We start from the raw sequence: 20,707 nt of genomic DNA, 5'->3' as shown, positions 1-20,707 counted from the left end.
CCACCTCCTGTCCTGATTGGCTGGGAGGAGAAGCCGGTAGCAAATATTGATTCGCTAATGTCACAAGTGGGTGGGTTCGGGGTGCAGAGCCCCACCTTTTTTAAGCCAATTAGAGCCTCTAATCATGTGCTTAAAAAAAAAAAAACTCCTAGAAACCTATGAGTCTGGCCCCCCACATGGAGGTTAGGGGGCGATGCCCCTTGTGCCCCTCATGAACCGGCTGCCGCTAGGATTGCCACCTCATTCCTTTAAACCCAAACACATATGAATTGCACAGGTTCTAAAGCTAATTTAATGGAGATAAGGCCCCAAGTGAATTTAATTACCACCTTAACCAGCCAGAGAACCTGTGTGATTAATATGTGTTCGGTTTTGAGCCCACAATCACATCGGGGCCGATTTGGCAGACGATTTGACATGTCAAATTGCATGCCAAACTGGCAGCTATCGCCGACAATGGCACCATCCAAATCGGTGCGACTTTGCAGCGCCGCACAGATTCCCAAAAGTAGTTCCTGTGCTACTTTTGGCAACTTTGGGGGTGATTTGAATAGACATCTTTGCATGAACCCGCACGATGTCTGTTAAATCGCCCCCCAAGAACTGCGTTGCCGGTTTGAAATCATGCGAGTTCAACTGAACTCGCAGGATTTCTAACCCGCATCAGTGTGAACCTGGGCTAAAGGGATGAAGCGGCAACCCTAGCCGCCACTGATTGGATATAGTCCTGGTCTATATTTTGAATTTAAAATTTGATAAGAAAGGAAGGAAAAAAAAAAAAGCTCTTTCCATAAACCAAGCTGCTGTATATGTAGCGCTGACAACCTTTGTTGTTAGTCATATGTGTGTTGTAAAAGAATATAAGTTGATCTAGTGCCATCTATTGGACAATTGAAAAGGTACAACATTTTTATGTTTCATGATTAAGAGAAGTGACATGGAAGTGATTGTTTACTTCTGAACATTAACTATGACCTACCCACAGTGCTTCTGGACAAGCGAAGAACTGAACTGCATTGTGGGAGGGTATAAAAGGGCTGGGAGCGGCCATCTTAGGTCTCTTGTTCCTGGGACGTGTGGCCTGCCAGCAGGACTCTGTGGGTGTGTGTGTCCCACAGGGTTGCGGCCTACCTTGTAAAGGAGCGGAGCAGCAGCAGCAGGGATCCTGTCATCGTATCACAGTGTGCTGAAGCAGCAGAAGTGATTGTTCCGGAGACGTGTGGGGGAGGTAACTGAGGACTCCCGGTCGTTAGTAAACGGAACAGTGTGACGGCGTGGTGGTGGCTCCATACGGACTGAGAACTGCTGAAACGGAGACATCCATCCGCCCGGATCCCGTGTGGTGAGAGGGTTAACACCCGGAACTTTGTTTAATACTACACACATTTAGGACGGTTACAGAGTATTGCTGGGACTGATAGTTCCACGGAACAAGTTAAGTTGGAGAACATTACATTTGCATAGATTTCAGTATTCAAGAACTGATACTAGATGTTTGTCTTCTTCGTATAAGAACACTTAATCTTCTGGATTATAATTGTCTTAGTGTATTACCTTACACTGCGCAACACCCAAGAAGAACCCTCTGTGGATTACAATTACAAATTTGTAGCTAGCGAAGATTGAAGACATCAAGACTCTGTCTCTTTTATTGCAGGGCCCTGCATCTAGTTACAAAGGGTAGTGACTTTACGGTTTAGAGCCGGGGGAACTCCCTGGTACAGATATATATTTAGGTATATTTGTGTTTGTCACCAAGACTGTTATAACTGTTTACTGTACTGTTGCACTACGTTGGTGTGATAGTGTAGTCACTGTAATAATTCTTTATATAAATATATCATTTATCCAAACAAAGAGGTTATTTTGGTTATTACAGAAGTTTATGTGCAGTGTTATTATTTTTCATGCAGGTGGAGCTACAAGCACCCAGGTAGAGGTAAATATAAGTGTATATTGTGGATTAAAGTTGGTATTAATATCATTACAACACTGCACTACAGCTGTGTCAAGGGGATTGAACAATTTAAAGCGGGGGTCCACCTATCTATCGTGTTTTTTTTGTTTTTTTTTTTAGTTCATTCACAAACTTTTCTTCTCAGCATTACATACTCACATATTGTGTGTAATATGTCCGCCTGTGTCAGATTTCGTCGGAAAGAATAACTTATATTATTCACTGCAGGCGGTTTCCATCTTCATTGTGGGCATTTGAAGCCCACAAGCATTTATTTCCTGGATGTGGTGAATACTGTGCTCCCAGCATTCACCGCTCGTTCCCGCACATGCTCAGTGGCATCCTGGGAAGCCTGAGACTAGCTCCCAGGAGTCTGGGAGAGGCTAGAAACACGCCTACTCCCACGGGAGAAGAACCAGGAAGTGCAAAGAAGATTAGAAAAATAAAAGGTAATTACGGTGATTTAAATTTTTTTTAACGGCATGACAGCATCTAGGCAAGGAAGAGAATACATACAGATATTGTTCAAAATTTGGGTGGAACTCCGCTTTAAGAGGGGTGAAGAGAATAGAGGACAGGCCCAATAATAAACCAGCAGCTCCACCGAGAGTTATTGCTACATATAAATAGCTTAATGATATTAAAAATGATTTACTAAAGGAGTACAGTGTCACTTGCCTTACCTTGAATATGATGAAAATTCACTTTGCAAAGAATACCCAATCACATGCAAGAAAAAAAAAAAGAAGAAAAAATACTTTTTATTTTTTTTTTACTTACACCTGATTGAACGATTGAAGTCAGCACAGCTAAACCTCATTCATTAAGCTGCAGTAGGTGAACCTTCTACCTGGATCACCTGTGTATTGCTGAGATCATGACTCTGGTCACTCCCTTGTTACCTGTTCACATTTCCTTAGGCTGTAACATTGTGTGCAATAAAAAAATCCATTACAGGAAATACCGGTACAGCGAGATCCATCACCAGTGATGTCAGGTATAGGTTTCCTTTTCATCTGTTTATGTGAAGCATAATAATGGATATATATCGGAATGGTTTTCTAGAAGCTTTGGGGCTTGTTTACACTACCTGTGTTTCTATAATGCACTGTACATTCATTTTGAATGGATTAATGCAGTACGCCGCAACGTGCCTCAAACACATAAAAATGTTTATGGTCATATGTGTAACAGCAACACAGCAGAGTACTGTGCATAATACTTTACTTTTACTTTATTTTAATTTTTTTTGAGCTAAGGTTTCCTTTACCCTGGTGGCCTGTTTACTGCCTTCTGAAAAACAATCCATGGTGGATTACTTTGCAGAGGGCGGCAAACAAGCAGCTTCAGGGGGCACAATTTCTTCTTCTTTTTTTTTTTTTATATTACTGCCAAGCGGTAATTTTATATTGTTAAACGTTGCTGCAACTGCAAGCCAAATGTTTGTCTCACCCTTGTGGTATGGCCCTATTGATGTCAATAGGTAAGTTTGACAGGTAGTGCTACCTGTCAAACTCTGCAGCCCGAGTTAAAAATGCCACGCTCACAAAGCAAAGCATCATGGCCAGGGCCACTGATAAGGCAGTACAGCCAGCCCTCTTCTACTGGGCCCGGGCCCCATCTGTTAAAAAGGGGAGCCCAGGCACCTGGTGAGAAGGAGGCTGTACTGTCTTATTGCAGACACCGATCCTCTTCTGTCTCCCGTCCCACTGCAGCGCTGCCAGCTTCTCCTCCTTTCCTTCCCTCCGGATGCACTGCAAGGGGATGGGTTCTAGCACATCCGCCCCTTCCATCTGCTGTCTGGGGGGCCCCCTGTGTGCCCCTTTCCCCCCACTGTGCTGCTGGCTTCTTTCCTCTACTGCTGGCACAATCACTCCTGTGTCCGTTCATCACTGAAGCATAGTAAATGGTGTTTACTATGATTCAGTCAAGTAGACTGTATGGGGCCCTGTAGTTTCTAATAGCAGCAGCGATCTTGGCCACAGCATGTGTACAGCCCTGTCAGGTTGTAATGTTCGCATTTGGGTAGGAGGCCAAAGAGCAGTGAAACTGCAACTCAGTTGCTGATTTTTTATTTTTTTTTTTTTTTATCGCTCCCGTGTCAAAGAGCTCTAACAGTTACATTTTCAGAACAAGGCAGCACAGTGGTCAAGTAGTTAGCACTTCCACCTAGCAGCACTGAAGTTGTTGGTTCGAATTCCAACCACGACACTACCTGCCTGTGTGGGTTTCAAAGACATGCTGGTAGGTTAATTGGCTCTTGTCTAAATTGGCCCTTGTTGTGTATGTATGAATGTGAGTTAGGGACCTTAGTATGTAAGCTCTTTGAGGACAGGGACTGATGTGAATGCACAATATATATGTAAAGCGCTGTCCTAATGGATGGCGCTATATAAGTACCTGTAATAAATAAACAAGCTTTTTGGCTGTTCCCTTCTTCTTGGTCCACACAGTACTGATACACAAAGCTTTAAAAATATGTTAAGAACGACAATTTTTAAGAAACACACACACCCCTTATGGAGTGAAAGGGTTGGGGGGGAGTCAGAGGTGAGAATTGTTATTAACCGCTTGCTTACTGGGCACTTAAACCCCCCTCCTGTCCAGACCAATTTTCGCCTGATGAGGCGGCACTGATGGGCACCGATAGGTGGCGGTTATGGGCACTGATGGGTGGCAGTGTTGGGCACTGATTGATGGCAGCACTGCTAGGTGGCACTAATAGGTGGCACTTGTGGGCATTGATAGGTGGCACTTGTGGGCATTGATAGGTGGCACTTGTGGGCTTTAATAGGTGGCACTTGTGGGCACTGGCAGATGGCACTTGGAGGCACAGATGAGGCATCTGTGCCTCCTTCCTCTTTGGGACCGATGTCCCTTTGACATAAGCCGGTGATCGGCTTTTTTTTCCTCCTCGCGCTGTTAGCGTGAGGAGAAAACGAAACCGATCACCGAGCTTTTGTTTACATCATGTGACCAGCTGTCATTGGCTGACAGCTGATCACATGGTAAGGGGCCGGGAACGGCCCCTTACTCGGATCTGTGATGATCCGAGTCTCCGTGACTCGGTGATCACAGCGCGCACACCGCGCGCCCTGCAGGGTGCGCGCGGTGCGCGTGCGTAGGGGAGGACGTCATATGACGTCCTCCCGGAGATTGAGGTCCGCGCTGTAGCCGTCATTCGGCTATGGCCCGGACCTCAAGTGATTAAACCATACCTCCCAACCTTTTGAGATGAGAATGAGGGACACCTATCAGCAAAAGTATGCAGGCATAGGACACACCCCTTGCCATACCCCCTTAAAGGAGAATTGTACAAAAAAATGATTGGTTAAACCCACAAGTGCTTTTTTTTACCACTACTATTACTTTATATTGGCTTTTGAAATTTACAAATGCAGCAATTTAGAAATTGGAGGAAAGGTTTAGCACTGGGAAACCCTTTTTGATAGATAAAAAGTGCAGTTTATATACAACTATATAGATCAGACCAAAATGAGGGACAGAGGGACATTGCTCCAAATCAGGGGCAGTTGGGAGCTATGATTAAACTGTAAAGCCTCGTACACATGATCAGATTGATGGCCAACAAAGCAGCAGACTTTTGTCCGAAGGGCATGTGCCAGGAACTTGTCTTGCATACAAACAGTACACAATTGTTGGCCAACAAGCACGAACGTAGTGACGTACTACGAGGAATTTCTGCTCTTGAGCGCCACCCTTTGGGCACTTTCTGCTAATGTCTTGTTTGGTGAGCGATGATTCTGAGCATGCGTGTTTTTGTACTTTCAACTTTTGTGTGACGGACTTGTGTACACACGATACGAAAATCTGACAACAGGCCATTTTTCGCCGAAAATTTACTAGCCTGCCATTCAACATTTGTTGGCGGAAAGTTGGACAACAATTGTCTGATGAAGTGTACTAACGGTCAGATTTTAGGCCAACAGTCTGTCATCACACAATTCCCTGACGAAAATCAGACTGTGTGTGTGTGTGAGGCTTTAGGCTGGGTTCACACTTACGTGAATTGGATGTGGATTTCTCCGCGTCCAATTCTTGGGTGTTACACCTTCCCACTATCAGAGTTCCTCTCTTATTAATTGTGTTACTAAAATTGCCTAGCATATCCTTATACACATTCATGAGATTCACCAGTTTTGCCACTAGATGGCGCTGCTATACCTCAGCACAAAAAGGAGTGCAAGGGCTGCAATCTCCCAGCTTTCAAGGATGGGAAAGAGGGACACCTATCTGCGCAAAGTGAGAAGACAAAGGGCAAGCTCCTGCCACACCTTGTGGACAATTATAAATTAAAAAAATAAGATTAGTTGAACCCACAACTGTGTTTTTTATATCACTACTTTTCCACTAGCTTTTCAAAATAGCAAATACAATATTTAGGGGTTAAATAAAAGGTCTAATGTAGTATAACATGTTTAGTATTTAAAGTCCAGGCAAATCTTTTATATAAAAAGTCCCCTGGCAGGTGTTTAAAAGAAATCTGCTTGGTTGGCACACCTCCTCTCTGACACTTCAGCTCCAGGAAGGTTTTACCCCCCCTTCATGACCAGGCCGTTTTTTGCTATTCGACACTCCGCTACTTTAACTGACAGTTGTACAGCCGTGCAACACTGTACACCAACAAAACTTATACATTTTTTATTTTTTTTACACTTAAGCTTTCTTTTGGTGATATTTGATCACCTCTGGGTTTTTTTTATTTTTTGTGCTATAAACAAAAAAAAGAAAATTCTGAAAAAACATTTTTTTTTTCTGCTATAAAACATATACCATAAAAAATAAATAAAATATCTTAATAAATGTTGGCCAAAATGTATTCTGCTGCATGTCTTTGGTAAAAAAAAAAAAAAAATCCCAATAAGTGTATATTGATTGGTTTGCGTGAAAGTTATCACGTCTACAAACTAAGAAATATATACTGGAATTATTATTATTTTCTATACTAGTAATGGTGGCGATCAGTGATTTATAATGGGACTGCAATCGTGCAGCGGGCAATCTGACACTGACGCTGGGGGGGGGGGGACGACAAACTAACTGCCACTGACATCACCAGTGACATTATTACAGGGATCATTATATGCACTGTCACTGTACAGTAATAATGAAACTGGGCAAGAAGGGGTTAACATCTAGGGCGATCAGGGGGTTAAATATGGGCCTAACAAGTGTTTGTGTGTGTATTGTGTGCTGCTTTTACAGGTGATCTAGTTGTTTTCGTTCCCTGCTTAGCATGGAAAAAGGACGGGTAGAAGAATGAGAGGTCTGACTCCATTCATAGAATGCTTTGCTTTATAGTACAGCCTCTATGAATGGAGGAGGGGTGTTAAGGGCAGACAGAGTTCACTGCAGCTGGGGTAAGGGGGGCGGAATCCGAGGACTCTGAATGTCGACTATAACTGGATCCAGTAGCACAAGGAACACTATGCATTGATTGTAAGTAATGTCCCTTGTGCTGATTTTTATTTATTTTCTTGGACTTTGCGTAGGCTGTAATATACAATAGTATGAAGCCACTCTTCTTTCTTAGCTGGCCATACACTATATACACAGCGCCTTGAGGCGATTCAGTTCACATGTGCAGCGCTATACAAATCATTCATTCATATTCATCCATTCACACATTTCAGCAGGTGCCTGCTAAAATTCGATCAGTGGGTGGCACTCTCAGCCCCTTCCCACATAAGTCATATACAGCAGGAGTCCCCAATCTCTGGGCCGTGGACCGCTACCGGTCCGTGGCCCGTTGATAAACGGGCCATCGTCACACAGCTGGGTATAAGTGGTGACCTTGGTCATGCCATTTAGCGTGTAGTGTCTACTCTCCTGGGTCTCCCGCCCGATCACCGATGTCATCCTATCAGCAGAGCAGGGGGCAGGAGCTGCAGATCGGACAGAAAGCGTGAGACTTTTCATATTACCAAGGGGATAATCACCTTCTTGTTAACATGACAAGTTGGGCAGCTCCCGCCCTCCGTCCAGATCTGCAGCACCTCCTGCCCTGCTGATAGGATGACATGGGCGGCCGGTGGGAGACCTGGGAGATGACACACAGGCTGATAACAACTACCTCTGCCCTGCCGAATGTAGGACTGTGCAGGGGAGGCAGAGATTGAAAGGGGCATTGTGTTGTAAAAGGAGAAAGGGGGGGGGTGACTACAAAGGGCACTGTGATGGAGGGAGCTATGACTGCAAGGGGCACTGTGATGGGGGGAGCCATGACTGCAAGGGGCACTGTGATGGGGGGAGCCATGACTACAAAGGGCACTGTGATGGGGGGAGCCATGACTACAAAGGGCACTGTGATGGAGGGAGCCATGACTGCAAGGGGCACTGTGATGGGGGGAGCTATGACTGCAAGGGGCACTGTGATGGAGGGAGCCATGACTGCAAGGGGCTCTGTGATGGGGGGAGCCATGACTACAAAGGGCACTGTGATGGAGGGAGCCATGACTGCAAGGGGCTCTGTGATGGGGGGAGCCATGACTGCAAGGGGCTCTGTGATGGGGGGAGCCATGACTGCAAGGGGCTCTGTGATGGGGGGAGCCATGACTACAAAGGGCACTGTGATGGGGGGAGCCATGACTACAAGGGGCACTGTGATGGGGGGGGGGGGGGCAGCTGAGATTACTAGGGGCACTGTAATCATTACAGTGCAGTGCCCTTTATATCACAGTGCCCCTTTACAGTGCAGTCCCCTTTATATTAATGTAAAGGGGACTGAACTGTGAGACTGCTTTAAAGGGGGAACTGTGATGTAAAAGAGATGGTGGACACTAATATAAAGGGGGGTTGTGATGTGAGGGGGGGGGCTAGAGACAGACAGACTCTGTGAACCCCCCCACCCCCCCACCCCCCCCAGGAAAAAGTGGCTACACCAAAACCGGTCCCTGATGCCAAAAAGGTTGGGGACAGCTGCCTTACAGTATACACTGTATTGCCAAAAGTATTGGGTCACCTGCCTTTACACGCACATGAACTTTAATGGTATCCCAGTCTTAGTCCGTAGGGTTCAATAATGAGTTGACCCACCCTTTGCAGCTATAACAGCTTTAAATTGTTTGTAAAGTCTCGAGTTTTTTTTTTTTCCCTAAATAACAAACATGTTATACTTACCTCCTCTGTGCAGTTGGTTTTGCACAGAGCAGCCCGGATCCTCCTCTTCTCTGGTCCCCCTCAGCCAGCAGCTTCCTATGGGGGCACCCAAGCCAAGTCAGAGCTCCATGTATCCATTCAGACACGGAGCCCTGACCCAGGCCCCACCCCCTCTCTTCCCTGATTGGCTGGCTGACTTTGACAGCTGCAGGAGCCAATGGCCAGTCAGGAGGAGTGTCCTGGACAGTTTAGACGTTCGTGGACATCACTGGAGAAAGAGGGGGCTCAGGTAGGTAATTAGGGGGGTGCAGGGGAGGCTGATACACACAGGTTTTTTATCTTGATGCATAGAAGGCGATAAGATAAAAAACCTCCTGCCTTTACAACTCCTTTAACTCTTTTTAAAGTTTACAATGTCTTTAAAACTCACAATCCCAATTAATAAGCGTTCCCCTATAAGGGGAAACATCACTAAGCCCTAATTAAAGTGTTTGTCAAGCAAAAAAAAAAAAAAAGAATTCTAGTTTTATATAAAGTAAGGGTTAGAACCCCTGTGGGATTTTAACCTGAAACTTCATTCTTCCAATCAACATTGGTTTTTAGTCCACATGCTGCTAACTTAAGTAAATAGATTAGAAAGTACGCTATATTACCAAAAGTATTGGGACGCCCACCTTTACACGCACATGAACAGCTTTATGCCCCGTACACACGAAAGGATTTTCCGACAACAAAATCCATGTTTTTTTTCCGACGGATGTTGGCTCAAACTTGTCTTGCATACACACGGTCACACAAAGTTGACGGAAAATCCGAACGTCAAGAACGCGGTGACGTACAACACGTACGACGAGCCGAAAAAAAAAAGAGCCAGTGCGGCTCTTCTGCTTGATTCCGAGCATACGTGGAACTTTGTGCGTCGGAATTGTGTACACACGATCGGAATTTATGACAACAGATTTTGTTTCGGAAAATTTGAGATCCAGATCTCAAATTTTGTGTGACGGAAATTCCGATGGAAAATGTCTGATGGAGCCCACACACGGTCGGAATTTCCGACAACAAGCTCCCATCGAACATTTTCCGCCGGAAAATCCGACTGTGTGTACGGGGCATTAGTCCGTAGGGTTCAATATTGAGTTGGCCCACCCTTTGCAGCTATAACAGCTTCAACTCTTCTGGGAAGGCCGTCCACAAGGTTTAGGAGTGTGTCTATGGGAATGTTTGACCATTCTTCCAGAAGTGCATTTGTGAGGTCAGGCACTGATGTTGGATGAGAATGCCTGGCTCACAGTCTCCACTCTAATTCATCCCAAAGGTGTTCTATCAGGTTGAGGTCAGAGCTCTGTGAAGGACAGGCAAGTTCCTCTACCCCAAACTCGCTGCGAGCCAGGCCTTCTCATCCAACATGAGTTGAAGCTGTTATAGCTGCAAAGAGTGGGCCAACTCAATATTGAACCCTACAGACTAAGACTAGTATGCCATTAAAGTTCATGTGTAAAGGCAGGCGTCCCAATACTTTTGGTAATACAGTGTATGTATTTCATCTGTGTATTTAGCTTATTGCCTTTGATCACTAAAATTAGAAATCTGAAGGAGGATCCTAACTATGACACACAAGTGAATAATGGAAAATCGCATGTAAATAAAATGAATTCCAGGTAAAATTGGCAATCTAAAAAAGCAGAGACAATCGTCTATGACTTGCACACAGAGGCTCATATCGTGTGCAAACCTTGGCGTGTCCTTTACTTGTGGGAAAGTGTTAATGCTTGTTTGCCAACACTGAGCCCTGTGGGTGTGATGTTAGAATAGATTTAAAAGTTAAAAAGCAAATCTGTGTACAGAGGCAAAAGCTGGAACCGGCCGGAGCTCGGAGGGTTCACTTGTTTCCGTAACATTGATTAAGTACAGCTGGAAAGTGTAACTCCAGCCAAACCTCTCCAAGGTTTTTATTGATGATGACTGAGCCTTCATTTGGGAGATTTTCCCTCACTTCCTATCCTGGTGACAACATTGTCATCCAAGGAAAAAAGTGTGGGAAAATCTCCAACAGGGTGAAAGGCCACAATAAAAATCTTATATGGGCGGAAATGGATAGACCTGTGTCTTTAATCAGCTTTGTAATTATATATGGAACTATGTTCTTGCCTATCCCTACTGCAAAAAAAAAAAAAAAAAAAAAAAAAGTTTTTTTCTGGGGTTACACGTTAAAGTAGGGGTCTCCAAATGACGGCCCACGGGCCGCCCACTACAAGATTTTATCTGTCCCGCTGCTAGACTCAGTGGCATATCCTCAGTTTCAGAGCACAGACTGAAGATTCAGATCAGTTGGTCTTCACTTCTGGTGGGGACTCTGAAGAGGGCCCTAATGTAAGGGGGGCTCTGATGGGGACACTTATGTGAGAGGGGAACTGATGGGATGATGGGGCATCCTGATGTAAAGGGGGGCTCTGATAGGGACCCTGATGTAAGGGTGGGCTCTATTGGGGACCCTGATGTAGGGCAGGACTCTGAGGGGGACCTTGATGTAAGGGAGGACTCTGATGGGGACCTTGATGTAAGTGGGGGCTCAGATGGGAACCCTGATGTAAAGGGGGGGCTCAGATGGGGACCCTGATGTAAGGGGGGGGCTCAGATAGGGACCCTGATGTAAGGGATGACTCTGATGGGGACCTTGATGTAAGGGGGAATACTAATGGGGGCAGTAAAGTAAGAAGGGCTGTGATGGTGGCCCTAATGTAAGGAGGGGGGAGCTCTGATGGGGACTCTAATGTAAGTGGGCTCTGACGGGAACCCAGATGTAAAGGGGGGGGCTCTGATGGGAACCCTCATGTAAGGGAGGACTCTGATTGGGACCTTGATATAAGGGGGATACTGATGGGGACACCAAAGTAAGAAGAGCTGTGATGGTGGCCCTAATGTAAGGAAGGGAAGACCTCCGATGGGGACTCTAATGTAAAGGGGGCTCTGATGAGGACCCTGATGTAAAGGGGGGCTCAAATGGGGACCCTGATGTAAATGAGGGGGGGGCTCTGATGGGAACACTCATGTAAGGGAGGACCTTTATGTAAGGGGGGATACTGATGGGGCACAAAAGTAAGAAGGGCTGTGATGGTGGCCCATAATAATGGGGGCCATAATGTAAGGGGGGCTCTGATGGGGACCCTGATGTAAGGGGGGCTCTGGGGACCCTGATGCTAGGGGGAACTTTGATGGGAACCCTGATGTAAGGAGGGATACTGATGGGGGCACCAAAGTAAGAAGGGCTGTGATGATGGCCCTAATGTAATGGGGGGAGCTCTGATGGGGACCCTGATGTAAGGGGGAACTCTGATGGGGGACCCTAATGTAAGAGGGAACTCTGATGGGGGACCCTGATGTAAGGGGGAACTCTGATGGGGGACCCTAATGTAAGAGGGAACTCTGATGGGGGACCCTGATGTAAGGGGGAACTTTGATGGGGACCCTGATGTAAGGGGGAACTTTGATGGGAACCCTGATGTAAGGAGGGATACTGATCGGGGCACCAAAGTAAGAAGGGCTGTGATGATGGCCCTAATGTAATGGGGGGAGCTCTGATGGGGACCCTGATGTAAGGGGGAACTCTAATGGGGGACCTTGAAGTAAGGGGGAACTCTAATGGGGGACCTTGAAGTAAGGGGAAACTCTAATGGGGGACCTTGAAGTAAGGGGGAACTCTGATGGGGACCCTGATGTAAAGGAGAACTCTGATAGGGGACCCTAATGTAAGGGGGAACTCTGATGGGACCCTGATGTAAGGAGGGGCTCTGGGGACCCTGATGTAAAGGGGGGACTCTGATGGGGGACCTTGATGTAAGGGGGAACTCTGATGGGAACCCTGATGTAAAGGGGATCTCTGATGGGAACCCTGATGTAAGGGGGGACCCTGATGGGGACCATGATGTAAGGGGGACTCTGGGGACCCCGATGTAAGGGGGAACTCTGATGGGAATCCTGATGTAAGTGCCACCCTAAGAGAGGAAGTGTGGGGGAGAAAAAAAAGAAAACGAATGCAGCCACAACATCAAAGGATTGGTAAGCTGCAATATATTACATTTAGTTTTTGGGTTTACACAGGCTTTAAGTGTGATTGGATCCTCCCAGACCTTTCTAGAATCCTCAGAATCTGTCGGGTGTCTCGCCCCACTACAAGCTGTGACCCCTGTGCTGGTTGTTACATCACAAGTGACTTGCTATTTATGTTGAAGCCGGGTGGGGAGAGCCGCAGCAGCAAACGCATCGGACGCACCCGGACACACCCAGAAGTGTTAGATGTAGAAGATTTTAGCGGCACATCAAAGTCTGCTGGAGAACGAAGATCGGATTCAACAATAATGTATTATTCGTGTATTTCCAAATACTGCGTTTCATTACATTTTTGTACTGCAGTGACAGTTTCCCTTTGATAGCCTTTATTCTGGACGCCCCACAATACTGCAATCTGCCATTATAACTGCCTTAGTTTACCTTCTAGGCATGGCCTGAGTTACATTTCAACCAGCTCATGATGAGGACAAATGAAGTCTACCTTCTTCCCTATAAAAGACCAGCTTGTACACAATGACTCACCTATCAGTGAAATATGTGCAATTTCAGAAGATTATACAGGTAGACGGTGTCATGGAGTACACAGGAATTTAGCTGACGTCATAGACTCTCCTAGGAGGAGTTAAAGGGACATTAAACTCTGGTTTAAATAAAATAAAAATAAAGATTCTATTTAAGTATTTATTCCTAAGGCATGTCTTTGGTCAAGAAATAAAATTATTTTTTAATTTCCACATTATTATTTCAATTAATTCTAGCCTACGCCTATTAATCTGAACAATCTTGATGTTTGTAAACTTACTTTACGAAGATTCCCGCACTTTTACTTCTTTGAATTCTGTGACATGTACAGTGCCACGAAAAAGTATTCATACCCCCCTGAAATTTTCCACATTTTGTCATGTTACAACCAAAAACGTAAATGTATTTTATTGGGATTGTATGTGATAGACCAACACAGAGTGGCACATAATTGTGAAGTGGAAGGAAAATGATAAATGATTTAAAATTTTTTACAAATAAATATGTGAAAAGTGTGGCGTGTATTTGTATTCAGCCCCCCTTTACTCTGATACCCCTAACTAAGATCTAGAGGAACCAATTGCGTTCAGAAGTCACCTAATTAGTAAATATAGTCCACCTGTGTGTTATTTAATCTCAGTTTAAATACAGCTGTTCTGTGAAGCCCTCAGAGGTTTGTTAGAGAACCTTAGTGAACAAACAGCATCATGAAGGCCAAGGAACACACCAGACAGGTCAGGGATAAAGTTGTGGAGAAGTTTAAAGCAGGGTTAGGTTAAATAAAAATATCCCAAGCTTTGAACATCTCACAGAGCACTGTTCAATCCATCATCTAAAAATGGAAAGAGTATGGCACAACTGCAAACCTACCAAGACATGGCCGTCCACCTAAACTGACAGGCCGGACAAGGAGAGCATTCATCAGAGAAGCAGCCAAGAGGTCCATGGTAACTCTGGAGGAGATGCAGAGATCCACAGCTCAGGTGGGAGAATCTGTCCACAGGACAACTATTAGTCGTGCACTCCACAAATCTGGACTTTACGGAAGAGTGGCAAGAAGAAAGCCATTGTTGAAAGAAAGCCACAAGAAGTCCCATGTGCAGTTTGGGAGAAGCCATGTGGGGGACACAGGAAACATGTGGAAGAAGGTGCTCTGGTCAGATGAGACCAAAATTGAACTTTTTGGCCTAAAAGCAAAACGTGTGGCGAAACACTGCACATCACCCTGAACACACCATCCCCACCGTGAAACGTGGTGGCAACATCATGTTGTGGGGATGCTTTTCTTCAGCAGGGACAGGAAAGCTGATCAGAGTTGATGGGAAGATGGATGGAGCCAAATACAGGGAAAACTTAGAAAAAAAACTGTTAGACCCCTCTCACACTGGTGCGGTTTTCAGGCGCTTTAGCCCTGGAAATAGCCTCTGCTAAGCGCCTGAAAACCGCCTCCCATTCATTCAAGTGTGACTTTTCACACTCGGGCAGTGCGCTTGTGGGACATTTAGAAAAGTCCTGCAAGCAGCATCTTTGGGGCGAGTTGGCAGCGATGTAATATTGCTTTGAAAAGTGCTTTGAAAGCGTCGCAAATGGGAGTTTTTAACCCTTTTTTGGGGTTAAAAGCGCCCCGCTAGCGGCCGATACAGAGCTAAAGCACTAATGGCATGGACGCTCAGTGTGAAAGGGGTCTTGGAGTCTGCAAAACATTTAAGACTGGGGATGAGGCTGCATAGTAGAAGCCCTAGCACAACTTCCCCCCTCCAAGGCGCCTGGCTCGGATGGACTCCCAATCGAGTTTTACAGTTAATTCAGGGAGATCCTCGTCCCTAAACTCCGTGAGCTATACACCCACATCTTCGACACTGATGCACTCCCAGCTACCATGGGTGAAGCCCTCATTGTTCTGTTACCCAAGCCTGGCAAAGACCCACTGCTCCCTGAATCATACTGCCCCATCTTTCTCCTGCAACTAGACGTTAAGATACTCACCAAAATCGTATCCCTGCGTCTCAATAAAGTAATCCTTAGCCTAATACACCCAGATCAGACCGTATTCATGCCCAACAAAAACACAGCGTTCAATCTAAGGCGGCTCTATATGAACCTTCAATCCCAACATGGCAACACTGGCTCCAGAGTAGTGGTCAGCCTAGATGCTGCCAAGGCGTTTGATTCTGTGGAATGGGGCTACCTATGCGAGTGCCTCCGCAGATTTGGCTTCGGCCCCAAATTCATCAAATGGCTCCTTTATCAGTCCCCCACTTCACGCATCCAGGTTAATGGTAGAGTCTCTTATTCCTTACCTCTCTCCCCCTACTATACGCCTTAGCCGTGGAATCCCTAGCCATCGCACTTAGAGCCCACCCAGACATCAAGGGTCACTGCCGTGGACAGATGAATGAGGTAATTAGTATTTATGCTGACGACATGCTCCTGTATCTGTCCTATGCTGGCCCATCACTACAGGCTGCCCTGCAGCTCATTAAACATTTCGGGGTATTTTCCGGTCTTCAGATTAATTGGGCCAAGTCCCAAATCCTACTTCTAGATTTAGGCGCCCCATGGCTGAATAAGCCACACTCCCGCTGGTCAGAGCTAACAAGATTAAATACCTGGGCGTCCACGTCTCCCGTTCCCCACTAGACTACACAGCCTTTAACATTAAACCCTTATACGATATCCTTAAAACCAAAACGCAGTCATGGTCCTGTCTCCCCTCTGGGTTATGGGACAAATTAACCTAGTAAAAATGATCCTCCTCCCCAAATTACTTTACATTTTCTGGCAAGCCCCACTCTATATTCCACCATGCATATTCAAGTCCATGGAATCCAATCTCAATACATTCATTTGGGGCTCCTCCTGTCACAAACTGTCATGGCAAGTCTTAAAATGTCCAGCTGATCTGGGAGGTACCTGCAAAAATAAATAAAAGACCTGACAGGGGATATACTCCCTAACTTTATCCAAAATTTTAAAAAAAATGCCTTTGGTTCTCATTTCCACATTAGAAAAATGTAAAGTTGAATTGTATTTGTTGTTATAAGATAAACAGGTGTTCCCTTTATGCCTCATTTCAGACATATTTTCCAGTAGGGCTCTTTAAACCTATTCAAAAAATAACAAATCTCTTCCTCAGGCTAAAATGCCGATAAGGAAGCCAGAAGAATGATGTTGTTTTATCTTTTCTGAGATTTAAATGTCAACCATCTTCAAGGAAATGTACACTGTTCATGAAGGATTACTTCTTTATAACGCAACCATTTTCTCTACAACCCTGCCAAAATGTGACATTGTGTATTTCAAATGTGTATTCAAACGTGTATTTCATGTATGTATTTAACTATTTGCCTGAACTTCCACTGTAAAGCACCATGTTACCATTGCTGGCTCAGGACATGTACCACTAGGCAGTATTGTTTGATATAATATAATTAAAGTAGATGTAAAACAACATAAATCTAATATAATCTTTAACATGCAAATGTAATTGAAAAAAATAATTTTTAATCATTTTAAATCTGCAACTTTAATTAAAAATGTAATTGAAGGTTCTTGATTGGGCAACGGGCACTTTCCTTTTTGTAGTGTGGCAACGAGTGCAGGTATCCAGTGACAGAATAGATGACCAGTTCAATGCTTAGGAAACTGGAATCTGACTGAATATGATTAACCATTTCCCGCCTGGCCTATTGCAGAAAAACAGCCAAGCAGGCGTTTTGTTATCCTGGGTGCATGACGTCATGACGTCCTCCAGGCGCACGCCTCCTGTGCACTCTAGCTTCCATGCTGTGGCTTAATCTGTCACCTGCTGTGTCCACCAGACACAGCAGATGACAGATCATTGTACAGGGCTGACCCTGGTACCATGTGATCCTTGTGACCAATCACAGCAGATCACATGACAGTTGTACATAATGAGTGGCTTTCATTTATAGCAATTCATTGTATACTATTGCGTTGATCTCAGTGATTAGTCACAGTGATGACATGGTACAGACAAGGCCAATCACCGCGCATCTGTACCATGTGATAACTGTGCCCAATCACAGCTATCATAATAGTACACACTGGCAATAACTGGATGCCATTTATAAAAAAAATATTGCTTTAACAGTGATGATTACTGTTATAAGCAACCATAGTGTAAAAAAAAAAAATCCTGATCTCCTCCCCAGTGTAGTACAGTGTCACTATGGTAGCACTGCTCTGGTCAAAGTCATCTGCTGTGTCACTATGGTAGACACAGCAGATGACAGATCATTGTACAGGGCTGACCCTGGTACCATGTGATCCTTGTGACCAATCACAGCAGATCACATGACAGTTGTACATAATGAGTGGCTTTCATTTATAGCAATTCATTGTATACTATTGCGTTGATCTCAGTGATTAGTCACAGTGATGACATGGTACAGACAAGGCCAATCACCGCGCATCTGTACCATGTGATAACTGTGCCCAATCACAGCTATCATAATAGTACACACTGGCAATAACTGGATGCCATTTATAAAAAAAATATTGCTTTAACAGTGATGATTACTGTTATAAGCAACCATAGTGTAAAAAAAAAAATCCTGATCTCCTCCCCAGTGTAGTACAGTGTCACTATGGTAGCACTGCTCTGGTCAAAGTATATAAAAAAAAAGTAAAACTAAAGAAAAAAAAATTATATATATATATATATATATATATATATATATATATATATATATATATAATATTTACAAAAATGTGAGGGGTGTATTCACTTTTGTGAGATACTGTGTGTATGTATGTGTGTGTGTGTGTGTGTGTGTGTGTGTATATATATATATATCATATACAAATGGAGGGAGGCCGACATAAACAGGATATGACCAGGACTGGGACTATGAACAAGAGAAGCAGATATAGGCTAACAGGATACATGGTACTGGAAGCAGATACAGGATAAGGCTGGGATCAGCAGGCATGGATATGGCTAACAGGCAAAATACTGAAGCACTGATGCAAATCAAGGATGGTGTTACATACCTTCCCAGCAGCCAGCTGATGCTGGCTGCTGGGAAAGTATACTGTGATCTGCTGGCTGCTGAGAGACAAAAACCATAAGGTATTTATATACACAAGGGGAATAGACAGAACTGGAACTTGCATCCTCTTCTTGCATCCTCTGTGTATATCATATACCTTTTAATAAAAGCCTATAATCTGAAATTATTGGAGTGTTCATCAGAGAGTTAGGACAAAGTGATTTGGCACTAATCACGAAAGTAATATTTAAAATCTGCAAATTTCATTTAAATAATACAAGTGATCCTGCCATTAATGTCCTTTCATAGAGTGACAATGAATGTCCCTGCCTCCCAACTGTGCTTCTGTGTTGTCACCCTGTCACATGCTTTCAGTGGAGACCATAGGCTGCCATGACCATGCTGAATGTGTTGGCATGTTCTGCGGTAATCACCATCAGGAGGCCTGCCCTGATCAAAGTCATGCAACCATTGCAGGAGTGCATGAAGACAGGAAGTGGCAGCAAACAGGTTTCAGGAGATTAGCAGCACTGAAAAAAAATATGGAAAAAGTGGCAATAAGTATTATTATTATTAATATTGCTAGTTCAGTCCCTTCCTCTAGAGCTAAACAGACCAGTTTTGATCATGCAACAGTGGAGATCAATCGCCTGCTTTAGAACACATTGTTTGTAATAGCAAGGAGCCCTTGGGCAACTTTCAGTAGGATGATCATAGTGACCATCTCTTATGATGGCAAGTGGAAGCTGCTATATGTGAAAAATAGAAAAAAAATTGCTTCTACTTCCTGTAATATGAGTTATTTGGAGCATTGGCCTACTACTCACAACCATCGCTAGAATCTTCATACCTTTCCTGAAGACTTATTATTACTACACCTTCTATATGAAAAGTACGAATTCTGTACCATACCATATTAAACAAGAGCATCTCATGCAAATTAAGACATTAAATTAGTTATTTCATTATTTTTATGTTCTTTCTCCTCTCTTATTCTTTGAACATAGGTTCAAAAGTCTCCAGGCTAGAGCCGGGTTGGTGACCTTTCACCATTGCACGTTAGCAGCCCATACACAGAGCAAATATCTTTCCTGCAACCCATGGAAATTCCCCCAAAATTCGGTTGATTCCCCATCAACACAGTGAGATCCCTTCCTCTGAGCCTTTGTATTCTCCCACGGGGAGGGAGAAGACATGATTATTACATAGTAGGTGAGGTTGAAAAAAGACACAAGTTCATCAAGTCCAACCCATGTGTGTGATTATATGTCAGTATTACATTGTAAATCCCTGTATGTTGTGGTCGTTCAGGTGATTATCTAATAGTTTCTTGAAACTATCGATGCTCCCCGCTGAGACCACCGCCTGTGAAAGGGAATTCCACATCCTTGCCACTCTTATAGTAAAGAACTCTCTACGCAGTTTAAAGCGGAGTTCCGCTGAAAAAAAAAAAATAAAAGTCAACAGCTACAAATACTGCAGCTGCTGACTTTTAATAATCGGACACTTACCTGTCCTAGGGTCCAGGGATGCGTGGGATCGAATCTCCCCCTCCTTTCTGTGGCGTCGGCATTGTCACTGTGGGCGCCTGGCTGTGGCTTCACAGCCGGGCACGCACTGCGCATGCGCGAGCCGCACTGCGAGCTGTGACTGGCCGGGTAATCATCTGGGACCTGTGACGTGTCCCAGATGATTGCCGAGAGGGAGGTGAACTTTCTTCCGGCGCCGCTGTGCCCCGGGAGGAAGTGGGAGCTGGAACCCTCTAAAAAGAGGGTTTCCATCCCCACCCCCCCCAAAAAAAATGACATGCCATATATGGCATGTCAGGGGGTCACCTTCACTTAAAGCGGAAGTTCCATTTTTGGGTTGAACTCCGCTTTAAGGTTAAACCTCTTTTTTTCTAATTTTAATGAGTGGCCACGTGTCTTGTTAAACTACCTATTGGCTATACCAGCCTCTAGTGATAATCGCATGTAAAACCCTGCAGGCTGGTTGTACCCAAATTGATTGATCGACCAACTTG

This window comes from Aquarana catesbeiana, linkage group LG12, assembly GCF_042186555.1.
Source record: "Aquarana catesbeiana isolate 2022-GZ linkage group LG12, ASM4218655v1, whole genome shotgun sequence".
NCBI lineage: Eukaryota > Metazoa > Chordata > Amphibia > Anura > Ranidae > Aquarana > Aquarana catesbeiana.
This window is presented reverse-complemented; position numbering follows the sequence as displayed.